Here is a 9,809-nt window from a genome sequence, read left to right as displayed (position 1 = left end):
CCTTGGCAAGCTCCATCACAATTCAGTTTTGTCCATCCCATTCGACGTCCATGGTAACCAATGAAAATTGTGTCCATATGACGTGGTCCAGGCTCGGGTGTGGTCATCGTCACAGGTTTCAACCTACACAACACAAGGATAAGCCACGTCGGATTAGCCGGTCCAGTGAAGCCTTCCTTAAAAATAGACTCGTTTCGCCAAGTCCAAAAGTGCAACAAAAAAATAAGATCATAAAACTAGTTTGTCACTCCACGATAAATTTCACACTTGTATCTCTCTGAATCAGATTTGTTATATATTAAAGCTTCCAGTTGATTATATGAAAAGTAATTAATTAATTATTATACATCTTTAAAAAGAAACAATTTCTCTTATTTCTGATAACCCACTGTAATTAGGATCTTTGACCCCAATAATCGCCTTAAGGTCTCTCTATGACTTAAGTCTTTTGGTGAATTATATAAAAAAAGTTTCACGTAGAAGTCTTGTTTATTTTTTATTCAAGGTTCAAGTGTCTTATGGAAGAAGTAAATAATTATGTATTATATATTTTTAAAACATCATTTATTGGATCAACTATTCCTCAACAAAATTAGATCAAGTACTATTATATGAAAGTTTTGCAACAACAATTCCAATAAATCAGAGTGGCGTAGCGGAAGCGTGGTGGTCCCATAACCAACAGGTCCCTGGATTGAAACCAAAAAAGAAAAACATTTCATAACTTTTTAATTATTAATATTAACATATTTCTTCCAAAAAATCTCACACGATCAATTACATTACATTGACTTTATTTTCATATTTTTCTTTCAAAACCTTCACAAGATGAATTGTTGTAAAAATAAAAAAATTCATCAAAAACCCACAAATCAAAATATTAACCCACAAATCAAAATATTAAGTTAGTTTGAAAATTTCCATCATCAGAATATGCTACATCTTACGTGTAACATTTGTTTTTATAAACTTTAAAAACTATTTTGTATGTTTTCTTGGTATAATAAAGGGCAAATCCTACAAAAGAAAAGAAAAAACTACACTTCTAGTCATGCAAGTTTCAAATGTTTTAGCAAATATGAGACTCTTCAGCACAACAGAGAAGTCTCAAACACATTCGTTTTCGTAGAATTTAGCGTGATAATGTAGTTAGCTAGCCGATCAAAGCTTTTGCTGCCCTCACGCCAAATATTATTGACTTTGACATGCCAATTTAAGGATATGAACTTACAGATAAGAAGAACCTGAGTCGAAATCTCATTTATAGAAGCATAATTATTAGTAACCATTATAATAAATGTGTATTTTAGCGTCACTTTTCTCAACGAGATTAGAAACGTCATCTCTTCAGGCCATATACATGCCAATGTATATGCCCCACATTTAAGCTTGCAGGGCATCACACGCTTCAAATTTTTAAGTGTAACATTCAATCCATCTACCCTTTGAGTATGTCGCATCCAACCAAGTTGGCGTCCCCTTGGCAAGCTCCATCACAATTCAGTTTTGTCCATCCCATTCGACGTCCATGGTAACCAATGAAAATTGTGTCCATATGACGTGGTCCAGGCTCGGGTGTGGTCATCGTCACAGGTTTCAACCTACACAACACAAGGATAAGCCACGTCGGATTAGCCGGTCCAGTGAAGCCTTCCTTAAAAATAGACTCGTTTCGCCAAGTCCAAAAGTGCAACAAAAAAATAAGATCATAAAACTAGTTTGTCACTCCACGATAAATTTCACACTTGTATCTCTCTGAATCAGATTTGTTATATATTAAAGCTTCCAGTTGATTATATGAAAAGTAATTAATTAATTATTATACATCTTTAAAAAGAAACAATTTCTCTTATTTCTGATAACCCACTGTAATTAGGATCTTTGACCCCAATAATCGCCTTAAGGTCTCTCTATGACTTAAGTCTTTTGGTGAATTATATAAAAAAAGTTTCACGTAGAAGTCTTGTTTATTTTTTATTCAAGGTTCAAGTGTCTTATGGAAGAAGTAAATAATTATGTATTATATATTTTTAAAACATCATTTATTGGATCAACTATTCCTCAACAAAATTAGATCAAGTACTATTATATGAAAGTTTTGCAACAACAATTCCAATAAATCAGAGTGGCGTAGCGGAAGCGTGGTGGTCCCATAACCAACAGGTCCCTGGATTGAAACCAAAAAAGAAAAACATTTCATAACTTTTTAATTATTAATATTAACATATTTCTTCCAAAAAATCTCACAGGATCAATTACATTACATTGACTTTATTTTCATATTTTTCTTTCAAAACCTTCACAAGATGAATTGTTGTAAAAATAAAAAAATTCATCAAAAACCCACAAATCAAAATATTAACCCACAAATCAAAATATTAAGTTAGTTTGAAAATTTCCATCATCAGAATATGCTACATCTTACGTGTAACATTTGTTTTTATAAACTTTAAAAACTATTTTGTATGTTTTCTTGGTATAATAAAGGGCAAATCCTACAAAAGAAAAGAAAAAACTACACTTCTAGTCATGCAAGTTTCAAATGTTTTAGCAAATATGAGACTCTTCAGCACAACAGAGAAGTCTCAAACACATTCGTTTTCGTAGAATTTAGCGTGATAATGTAGTTAGCTAGCCGATCAAAGCTTTTGCTGCCCTCACGCCAAATATTATTGACTTTGACATGCCAATTTAAGGATATGAACTTACAGATAAGAAGAACCTGAGTCGAAATCTCATTTATAGAAGCATAATTATTAGTAACCATTATAATAAATGTGTATTTTAGCGTCACTTTTCTCAACGAGATTAGAAACGTCATCTCTTCAGGCCATATACATGCCAATGTATATGCCCCACATTTAAGCTTGCAGGGCATCACACGCTTCAAATTTTTAAGTGTAACATTCAATCCATCTACCCTTTGAGTATGTCGCATCCAACCAAGTTGGCGTCCCCTTGGCAAGCTCCATCACAATTCAGTTTTGTCCATCCCATTCGACGTCCATGGTAACCAATGAAAATTGTGTCCATATGACGTGGTCCAGGCTCGGGTGTGGTCATCGTCACAGGTTTCAACCTACACAACACAAGGATAAGCCACGTCGGATTAGCCGGTCCAGTGAAGCCTTCCTTAAAAATAGACTCGTTTCGCCAAGTCCAAAAGTGCAACAAAAAAATAAGATCATAAAACTAGTTTGTCACTCCACGATAAATTTCACACTTGTATCTCTCTGAATCAGATTTGTTATATATTAAAGCTTCCAGTTGATTATATGAAAAGTAATTAATTAATTATTATACATCTTTAAAAAGAAACAATTTCTCTTATTTCTGATAACCCACTGTAATTAGGATCTTTGACCCCAATAATCGCCTTAAGGTCTCTCTATGACTTAAGTCTTTTGGTGAATTATATAAAAAAAGTTTCACGTAGAAGTCTTGTTTATTTTTTATTCAAGGTTCAAGTGTCTTATGGAAGAAGTAAATAATTATGTATTATATATTTTTAAAACATCATTTATTGGATCAACTATTCCTCAACAAAATTAGATCAAGTACTATTATATGAAAGTTTTGCAACAACAATTCCAATAAATCAGAGTGGCGTAGCGGAAGCGTGGTGGTCCCATAACCAACAGGTCCCTGGATTGAAACCAAAAAAGAAAAACATTTCATAACTTTTTAATTATTAATATTAACATATTTCTTCCAAAAAATCTCACAGGATCAATTACATTACATTGACTTTATTTTCATATTTTTCTTTCAAAACCTTCACAAGATGAATTGTTGTAAAAATAAAAAAATTCATCAAAAACCCACAAATCAAAATATTAACCCACAAATCAAAATATTAAGTTAGTTTGAAAATTTCCATCATCAGAATATGCTACATCTTACGTGTAACATTTGTTTTTATAAACTTTAAAAACTATTTTGTATGTTTTCTTGGTATAATAAAGGGCAAATCCTACAAAAGAAAAGAAAAAACTACACTTCTAGTCATGCAAGTTTCAAATGTTTTAGCAAATATGAGACTCTTCAGCACAACAGAGAAGTCTCAAACACATTCGTTTTCGTAGAATTTAGCGTGATAATGTAGTTAGCTAGCCGATCAAAGCTTTTGCTGCCCTCACGCCAAATATTATTGACTTTGACATGCCAATTTAAGGATATGAACTTACAGATAAGAAGAACCTGAGTCGAAATCTCATTTATAGAAGCATAATTATTAGTAACCATTATAATAAATGTGTATTTTAGCGTCACTTTTCTCAACGAGATTAGAAACATCATCTCTTCAGGCCATATACATGCCAATGTATATGCCCCACATTTAAGCTTGCAGGGCATCACACGCTTCAAATTTTTAAGTGTAACATTCAATCCATCTACCCTTTGAGTATGTCGCATCCAACCAAGTTGGCGTCCCCTTGGCAAGCTCCATCACAATTCAAATTTGTCCATCCCATTCGACGTCCATGGTAACCAATGAAAATTGTGTCCATATGACGTGGTCCAGGCTCGGGTGTGGTCATCGTCACAGGTTTCAACCTACACAACACAAGGATAAGCCACGTCGGATTAGCCGGTCCAGTGAAGCCTTCCTTAAAAATAGACTCGTTTCGCCAAGTCCAAAAGTGCAACAAAAAAATAAGATCATAAAACTAGTTTGTCACTCCACGATAAATTTCACACTTGTATCTCTCTGAATCAGATTTGTTATATATTAAAGCTTCCAGTTGATTATATGAAAAGTAATTAATTAATTATTATACATCTTTAAAAAGAAACAATTTCTCTTATTTCTGATAACCCACTGTAATTAGGATCTTTGACCCCAATAATCGCCTTAAGGTCTCTCTATGACTTAAGTCTTTTGGTGAATTATATAAAAAAAGTTTCACGTAGAAGTCTTGTTTATTTTTTATTCAAGGTTCAAGTGTCTTATGGAAGAAGTAAATAATTATGTATTATATATTTTTAAAACATCATTTATTGGATCAACTATTCCTCAACAAAATTAGATCAAGTACTATTATATGAAAGTTTTGCAACAACAATTCCAATAAATCAGAGTGGCGTAGCGGAAGCGTGGTGGTCCCATAACCAACAGGTCCCTGGATTGAAACCAAAAAAGAAAAACATTTCATAACTTTTTAATTATTAATATTAACATATTTCTTCCAAAAAATCTCACAGGATCAATTACATTACATTGACTTTATTTTCATATTTTTCTTTCAAAACCTTCACAAGATGAATTGTTGTAAAAATAAAAAAATTCATCAAAAACCCACAAATCAAAATATTAACCCACAAATCAAAATATTAAGTTAGTTTGAAAATTTCCATCATCAGAATATGCTACATCTTACGTGTAACATTTGTTTTTATAAACTTTAAAAACTATTTTGTATGTTTTCTTGGTATAATAAAGGGCAAATCCTACAAAAGAAAAGAAAAAACTACACTTCTAGTCATGCAAGTTTCAAATGTTTTAGCAAATATGAGACTCTTCAGCACAACAGAGAAGTCTCAAACACATTCGTTTTCGTAGAATTTAGCGTGATAATGTAGTTAGCTAGCCGATCAAAGCTTTTGCTGCCCTCACGCCAAATATTATTGACTTTGACATGCCAATTTAAGGATATGAACTTACAGATAAGAAGAACCTGAGTCGAAATCTCATTTATAGAAGCATAATTATTAGTAACCATTATAATAAATGTGTATTTTAGCGTCACTTTTCTCAACGAGATTAGAAACGTCATCTCTTCAGGCCATATACATGCCAATGTATATGCCCCACATTTAAGCTTGCAGGGCATCACACGCTTCAAATTTTTAAGTGTAACATTCAATCCATCTACCCTTTGAGTATGTCGCATCCAACCAAGTTGGCGTCCCCTTGGCAAGCTCCATCACAATTCAGTTTTGTCCATCCCATTCGACGTCCATGGTAACCAATGAAAATTGTGTCCATATGACGTGGTCCAGGCTCGGGTGTGGTCATCGTCACAGGTTTCAACCTACACAACACAAGGATAAGCCACGTCGGATTAGCCGGTCCAGTGAAGCCTTCCTTAAAAATAGACTCGTTTCGCCAAGTCCAAAAGTGCAACAAAAAAATAAGATCATAAAACTAGTTTGTCACTCCACGATAAATTTCACACTTGTATCTCTCTGAATCAGATTTGTTATATATTAAAGCTTCCAGTTGATTATATGAAAAGTAATTAATTAATTATTATACATCTTTAAAAAGAAACAATTTCTCTTATTTCTGATAACCCACTGTAATTAGGATCTTTGACCCCAATAATCGCCTTAAGGTCTCTCTATGACTTAAGTCTTTTGGTGAATTATATAAAAAAAGTTTCACGTAGAAGTCTTGTTTATTTTTTATTCAAGGTTCAAGTGTCTTATGGAAGAAGTAAATAATTATGTATTATATATTTTTAAAACATCATTTATTGGATCAACTATTCCTCAACAAAATTAGATCAAGTACTATTATATGAAAGTTTTGCAACAACAATTCCAATAAATCAGAGTGGCGTAGCGGAAGCGTGGTGGTCCCATAACCAACAGGTCCCTGGATTGAAACCAAAAAAGAAAAACATTTCATAACTTTTTAATTATTAATATTAACATATTTCTTCCAAAAAATCTCACAGGATCAATTACATTACATTGACTTTATTTTCATATTTTTCTTTCAAAACCTTCACAAGATGAATTGTTGTAAAAATAAAAAAATTCATCAAAAACCCACAAATCAAAATATTAACCCACAAATCAAAATATTAAGTTAGTTTGAAAATTTCCATCATCAGAATATGCTACATCTTACGTGTAACATTTGTTTTTATAAACTTTAAAAACTATTTTGTATGTTTTCTTGGTATAATAAAGGGCAAATCCTACAAAAGAAAAGAAAAAACTACACTTCTAGTCATGCAAGTTTCAAATGTTTTAGCAAATATGAGACTCTTCAGCACAACAGAGAAGTCTCAAACACATTCGTTTTCGTAGAATTTAGCGTGATAATGTAGTTAGCTAGCCGATCAAAGCTTTTGCTGCCCTCACGCCAAATATTATTGACTTTGACATGCCAATTTAAGGATATGAACTTACAGATAAGAAGAACCTGAGTCGAAATCTCATTTATAGAAGCATAATTATTAGTAACCATTATAATAAATGTGTATTTTAGCGTCACTTTTCTCAACGAGATTAGAAACGTCATCTCTTCAGGCCATATACATGCCAATGTATATGCCCCACATTTAAGCTTGCAGGGCATCACACGCTTCAAATTTTTAAGTGTAACATTCAATCCATCTACCCTTTGAGTATGTCGCATCCAACCAAGTTGGCGTCCCCTTGGCAAGCTCCATCACAATTCAGTTTTGTCCATCCCATTCGACGTCCATGGTAACCAATGAAAATTGTGTCCATATGACGTGGTCCAGGCTCGGGTGTGGTCATCGTCACAGGTTTCAACCTACACAACACAAGGATAAGCCACGTCGGATTAGCCGGTCCAGTGAAGCCTTCCTTAAAAATAGACTCGTTTCGCCAAGTCCAAAAGTGCAACAAAAAAATAAGATCATAAAACTAGTTTGTCACTCCACGATAAATTTCACACTTGTATCTCTCTGAATCAGATTTGTTATATATTAAAGCTTCCAGTTGATTATATGAAAAGTAATTAATTAATTATTATACATCTTTAAAAAGAAACAATTTCTCTTATTTCTGATAACCCACTGTAATTAGGATCTTTGACCCCAATAATCGCCTTAAGGTCTCTCTATGACTTAAGTCTTTTGGTGAATTATATAAAAAAAGTTTCACGTAGAAGTCTTGTTTATTTTTTATTCAAGGTTCAAGTGTCTTATGGAAGAAGTAAATAATTATGTATTATATATTTTTAAAACATCATTTATTGGATCAACTATTCCTCAACAAAATTAGATCAAGTACTATTATATGAAAGTTTTGCAACAACAATTCCAATAAATCAGAGTGGCGTAGCGGAAGCGTGGTGGTCCCATAACCAACAGGTCCCTGGATTGAAACCAAAAAAGAAAAACATTTCATAACTTTTTAATTATTAATATTAACATATTTCTTCCAAAAAATCTCACAGGATCAATTACATTACATTGACTTTATTTTCATATTTTTCTTTCAAAACCTTCACAAGATGAATTGTTGTAAAAATAAAAAAATTCATCAAAAACCCACAAATCAAAATATTAACCCACAAATCAAAATATTAAGTTAGTTTGAAAATTTCCATCATCAGAATATGCTACATCTTACGTGTAACATTTGTTTTTATAAACTTTAAAAACTATTTTGTATGTTTTCTTGGTATAATAAAGGGCAAATCCTACAAAAGAAAAGAAAAAACTACACTTCTAGTCATGCAAGTTTCAAATGTTTTAGCAAATATGAGACTCTTCAGCACAACAGAGAAGTCTCAAACACATTCGTTTTCGTAGAATTTAGCGTGATAATGTAGTTAGCTAGCCGATCAAAGCTTTTGCTGCCCTCACGCCAAATATTATTGACTTTGACATGCCAATTTAAGGATATGAACTTACAGATAAGAAGAACCTGAGTCGAAATCTCATTTATAGAAGCATAATTATTAGTAACCATTATAATAAATGTGTATTTTAGCGTCACTTTTCTCAACGAGATTAGAAACGTCATCTCTTCAGGCCATATACATGCCAATGTATATGCCCCACATTTAAGCTTGCAGGGCATCACACGCTTCAAATTTTTAAGTGTAACATTCAATCCATCTACCCTTTGAGTATGTCGCATCCAACCAAGTTGGCGTCCCCTTGGCAAGCTCCATCACAATTCAGTTTTGTCCATCCCATTCGACGTCCATGGTAACCAATGAAAATTGTGTCCATATGACGTGGTCCAGGCTCGGGTGTGGTCATCGTCACAGGTTTCAACCTACACAACACAAGGATAAGCCACGTCGGATTAGCCGGTCCAGTGAAGCCTTCCTTAAAAATAGACTCGTTTCGCCAAGTCCAAAAGTGCAACAAAAAAATAAGATCATAAAACTAGTTTGTCACTCCACGATAAATTTCACACTTGTATCTCTCTGAATCAGATTTGTTATATATTAAAGCTTCCAGTTGATTATATGAAAAGTAATTAATTAATTATTATACATCTTTAAAAAGAAACAATTTCTCTTATTTCTGATAACCCACTGTAATTAGGATCTTTGACCCCAATAATCGCCTTAAGGTCTCTCTATGACTTAAGTCTTTTGGTGAATTATATAAAAAAAGTTTCACGTAGAAGTCTTGTTTATTTTTTATTCAAGGTTCAAGTGTCTTATGGAAGAAGTAAATAATTATGTATTATATATTTTTAAAACATCATTTATTGGATCAACTATTCCTCAACAAAATTAGATCAAGTACTATTATATGAAAGTTTTGCAACAACAATTCCAATAAATCAGAGTGGCGTAGCGGAAGCGTGGTGGTCCCATAACCAACAGGTCCCTGGATTGAAACCAAAAAAGAAAAACATTTCATAACTTTTTAATTATTAATATTAACATATTTCTTCCAAAAAATCTCACAGGATCAATTACATTACATTGACTTTATTTTCATATTTTTCTTTCAAAACCTTCACAAGATGAATTGTTGTAAAAATAAAAAAATTCATCAAAAACCCACAAATCAAAATATTAACCCACAAATCAAAATATTAAGTTAGTTTGAAAATTTCCATCATCAGAATATGCTACA

This window comes from Medicago sativa, chromosome 6 (genome assembly GCF_051527215.1).
Source record: "Medicago sativa cultivar Bolivia chromosome 6, Bolivia_mono, whole genome shotgun sequence".
NCBI classification, from domain to species: domain Eukaryota; kingdom Viridiplantae; phylum Streptophyta; class Magnoliopsida; order Fabales; family Fabaceae; genus Medicago; species Medicago sativa.
The sequence above is the reverse complement of the archived record's forward strand: the minus strand, read 5'-3'. Positions refer to the sequence as shown.